Here is a 4,611-nt window from a genome sequence, read left to right on the forward strand (position 1 = left end):
TGCCTCTAATGAGGGAAAGCATGAAGACAGTCGGGAGTTTCCTGGAGATATGTTACATTCCTCCTATCACACATCCTTGTCAGTGGGCTTTGGGCTTAGAAGAAATTCAGTTTTATTACACTTACCTCCCCCTTAGCCTCCCTCAATTTTATGGAGGGGAGGGTGATGTTAGGGCTTCCAGAAACTGAGGTATGGGTGTCTGGAAGTCAGGCAATTGATGAGAAAGCTTCTTCCTTCCTTGTAAGTCGCTAGGACATTCGTAGATGGAGGGAGACTCCTGTCCTGCAGGACTGGGATCTCTATCACTTAAGCATCGTTTTTCCTTTAGGGCAGCCAGGAGCACATGAGGAATATTACACATATGGCATGGGGAGAGGGTGTAGGGTGCCAGTTTCTGCTTTGTCCTAAGCTTGCCTTCTGCTCCCTCATCCCTAGGACAGGAGCTGGGAGTGAGGTGACATAGTTCAGAAGAGGTGGGGGTAGGGATTGTTGAGGCAAGTCTTGAAGGTGTGAAATGGTCATCCATTAGAGGGAAAGCAAACTCACCGGAGAGACAAGGGAGTTTGAAGCCAGAGTTGAGTATCCACTGGAGAATTGTGGTCAAGTGTTTTAAAGTACAGCAGGTTGGCTCAGCTGTATGATTCCTTCCTGGTTTCTGGTGCATGCCGCTGGCATTGGTAGAATCCTTTCTAAAGAAACAAAACAAAAGAGGATAAGCCATTGTTTCACAAATGATGATGAATCAAGTTTTGAACATGCTGGGTTTTGAGGCACAGGTGGGACATCAGTGAAATAGCATGAGTAGGTAGTCAGTTACACGGGCCTGGTGGGTAGGAAAGAAACAGATGGTCATGTATCAGTGGGAGAGATGTTGGCTAGGGAATGGGAGCTGAAACCAAGGGCACAGTTGATATCACTACAAAGCTTCTAACAGAGCCAGACACAATCGGCGATCAAGAGAGGTTAGCTTGGAAGAGAAAGGTTAACTGAACCCCCGGGGAAACCCTCATGGGAATGTCACATGCATTTCTCAGGCATGCCAATGTTGACACAGATTATTGTAACTTCTGGGGGCCAGAAGCCATGTCTTTGAGATTCATTCATTCTCTGCCTCTGGCATAGCGTGGGCTACATTGAAGGTAATTCTAAAATTCATTCCAAATTGATTTCATTGCACTTTTCATTTACCAGAATCTTGTCATGGTTTGCTAGTGTATCATTTTCTCGAAAAGATTAAATAAGGACCATTTTACAAATATGAGATGAATGCCTGAAGGGATTTTGTTTAATTCATTCATTAGCTCGGGAACCACTAAGATGTTACCACCATTTCAAGCAAAAATCTCCAGGCAGACACATATACAATCAGTAATACTTAAACGAATTTGCTTTGATAGATGCAAATAGATATGCAAATAGAATGCAAATGGATGCAAAACTGCCTTCTACCAAAGGAAAGGGGTTCAACTGTACTTCCAGTGGACAAAATTCATTTACATATAGCTAGACAAGATCATCTGCATCTACATCAATTATGTACACTCTATAGAGTTGCAAAATAGCTCAAAGACAAGAAAGGCACAGAATATCCCATAGAATTGGTCAGCCCAGAAGGGTACATGAGACATCACCTGTTTTCCCTTGGAAGACACTATAATCTTTTAGGTTCATTTCAATGTCTTTCATGATTTTGCCTATGCTTTAAAAGAAAGAAAAGTTACCCTTATCATTCTTATTAGTTTGAAAAAAAACTAATAAAATATCAGTCTGTTATAAAATACACATGGAAGAATGTTCTGGCACTATCATACCCAATTTGGGGTACTAACTGATTAGGAATATGAGGCAGAATTTGGGAGCCCGTAGGATGAGTCTGTTTCCGGTTGGAAAGGGAAACATTTAAGAATCAAACTACATGACCTCAAATCCACTCTGGAATGAAACAGGTTATAAGGAAAATACAGAAGATGTTGAAATGGACCTGTTGGCTCATTGTGAGATTTCCTGGTCGAATGGAGACCTCTACCATGATGCTTGTTCTCCATGTCCCACCCATCACATACCTGCTATCCTGGCACCAAAGGGACACCAGACTTGAGGCTCAGTCTCCAGTTCCAAATGGAAACCCTCTGTTCCCACAGTAGTGGACAGGATGACTCTGGTTGCTGGTGGAAGCGTCAGCTGCTTTAGTCCAACAGTTCAAGAGAGGATCAGAAGAGCATAAGGACGATATTGGAAAAAAATGCTCGGACGAATTTCCAGAACACAATATTTCTCTTTGCAATTTTTGAGTGTTCTGTAGCCAACCTGCCAAAAAAAAAAAATGTGAAAACTATAAATAGAGAGGAGTGGGAAAGAGAAATGGGGACCTGTCACAGTGCCAGCAAAAATAGGGAACTGAGAATTTTCCAGAGATTCAGAGTCAAAGGGGGTTAATATTTACTTAGAAAAGAAGTCGTGGGCACAAGCTCTAGGATGAAACGAAGGCAAGAGAGGCAAGTTAGGGAATTGAGAGAGAGAGACTTGAAGATAAAAAAAAGTCAACTTAAAGTTTCATTCCTCATTAAGGAAAGTACAGATCAGAGAAGAGGGGAGAGACTGGGATATAGTTGATCACCGATTGTGTCTGGCTCTGTTAGAAGCTTTGTATCCACTTTTTAATTTCATCTTCCAGCCTGTTTCCTGGATTCCAGCTTCTATTTCCTATGAAATAGGTACCATCACCAAAGATGAGAGTCAAACATGTAACAGTAGTCAAATCTTTAACAGCGCGGACAACTAACTAACCAAAAGCTGGCCCGGGGACCCCTGCAGAGTCAAGTGTTACACGCCCAGTGCCTGGATCGCGAAGCCATGGTAGGGATCTTGGGAAGGGTTCAGGGTAGAGAGACACACAGCAGGTTCTGGCCAGAGGCTAGTCACCAAACTTTGTGTGGCTGAAGGGGTGTGTACCAGCTGAATGTCAGCTCCCAGATGAAACTGAGGGAAAAGTCCTTTGGGAAGGTTTCCGCTGACTCTCTGCCTTTCCTTCATCCTCCCCAGGGTGTTCCATTAGCATTTGGGGTCTGGGTCTTGCCTGTTGCTCCTGGCTTTGGTGGGCCACGCCACTGCCACAGCCAGGGCACCAAGTGGCAGTGCACTGTATGGGGTTTTGACTGTTCCCTCCTGACTCTCGGAAGGAGAACAGGCAGCAGGGATTTTCATTCTTTGTTGGCACCTACTCTCTTCAGCAACCCCAAAATCAGTACCCCACGCTGCACAAGCTCAGGTTCATGTCATTACCAAAGGCCGGCAATAATTTCAGAAAGGAATGACAATGAAGGTAAAAAACAGTTCAACTACTCGCTCATCTGGACTTCTAGGGCAGGTGGGGTTCCCAGACAACTTTGTTCCGTCGGTCTGGCACCCTTGCCCCCCCCCACTCGGTGCCTTGGTGATGAGTGTGGGACTTGCTGTTTATGCTGCCTGAATTTGCCGTTGTTGCTTATTAGCACTGTGGCCCTAAAAGTCTGAGAGGCTAAAAGTCATGCCTCTCAGAGCCAATCGGAATAGCTTATTAGACCTATTGATTCTGGCATAGTGGGCCTGTGTGGAAATCTCTCTTCTTCATCCCTCCTCCTTCTCAGTCTTCCCCTCCTCCACCTCTTCCTCCTCCTTCTTTGATGTGTAAACCAAGGTATTTGGGGAGCAGGGAATTATGTGATGTTTGGGATTTACTTTAAAATATATTCCAGACCTCCCCTCTTCCCCAAAAACAAAAATACAGGCACTTTGGGGGCAGTAGAAGGAGGAGGGCCTATGAAACAGTTGGGGAAGCAGAGTGATAAGTACTTGGAAGGGCCGGGATCCTTTTGCTCTATACACTTTGGTGTATGCTTGAGAATTTTCAAAATAAGAGTAACAAACAAAGACCAAATAATGAGGCTTTCATTCCCTAGATCCAAATGACCACAACAGGGCATAGAATGCACTTTCATAGTTGCTCCCCTGGCAATTTATTCTGATTCTCCAAATAAGATTCCAGCTCTCATCCTACCTGTCATAGTCTCTGGATATTGACTGGGAACGTTTTCCTCAACAAGGCCTTGCCAGGACCACTGCTAGGGAATGTATTGTTTCAGATTCTGTACTCAGGTTTTAAAGATTTTATTTATTTATTTATTTATCAAGGAGGTGGAGAGCGAGCACAGGCAGACAGAATGGTAGGCAGAGGCAGAGGGAGAAGCAGGCTCCCTGCTGAGCAAGGAGCCCGATGTGGGACTCGATCCGAGGACGCTGGTATCATGACCTGAGCCTAAGGCAGCTGCTTAACCAAGTGAGCCACCCAGGCATCCCTGTACTCACGTTTTTTAAAAAAGTGACCAGTTTCCCATTTGGAGTGACTCGAATGCAAGACTCACTGTAAGCCATTGTCTTGCTGTGTCCCATCCCTTTCTAAGGACTGCTCCTGCTATTTCTGGGAGATCACAGCATTGGGAGGGGCAGCCCAGTCCTGGGCTATTACAGCAAAGCTGCAGCCTGAAGGGTGCGCGTGCGATCTGTGGTTTGAGCTGTCAGAGTCTCACGGAGAAAAAAAAGAGAAATGAATCATCATTTGACCATGACATTCCC

General features: G+C 44.8%; 1 long non-coding RNA gene across 1 annotated transcript; it reads right to left on the reverse strand.

Annotated features, from left to right (window-relative positions):
• LOC132008963 (uncharacterized) lies at nt 1-2,307 on the reverse strand. Its single transcript, XR_009401762.1, has 2 exons — nt 2,064-2,307; nt 1-689 (listed from the first exon to the last, which is right to left on the reverse strand). It is a non-coding gene; the product is annotated as an uncharacterized LOC132008963 (long non-coding RNA).
• Nucleotides 2,308-4,611: the final 2,304 nt, after the last annotated feature.

The sequence above is a fragment of the Mustela nigripes genome, unplaced genomic scaffold, assembly GCF_022355385.1.
Source record: "Mustela nigripes isolate SB6536 unplaced genomic scaffold, MUSNIG.SB6536 HiC_scaffold_2496, whole genome shotgun sequence".
Lineage (NCBI taxonomy): Eukaryota > Metazoa > Chordata > Mammalia > Carnivora > Mustelidae > Mustela > Mustela nigripes.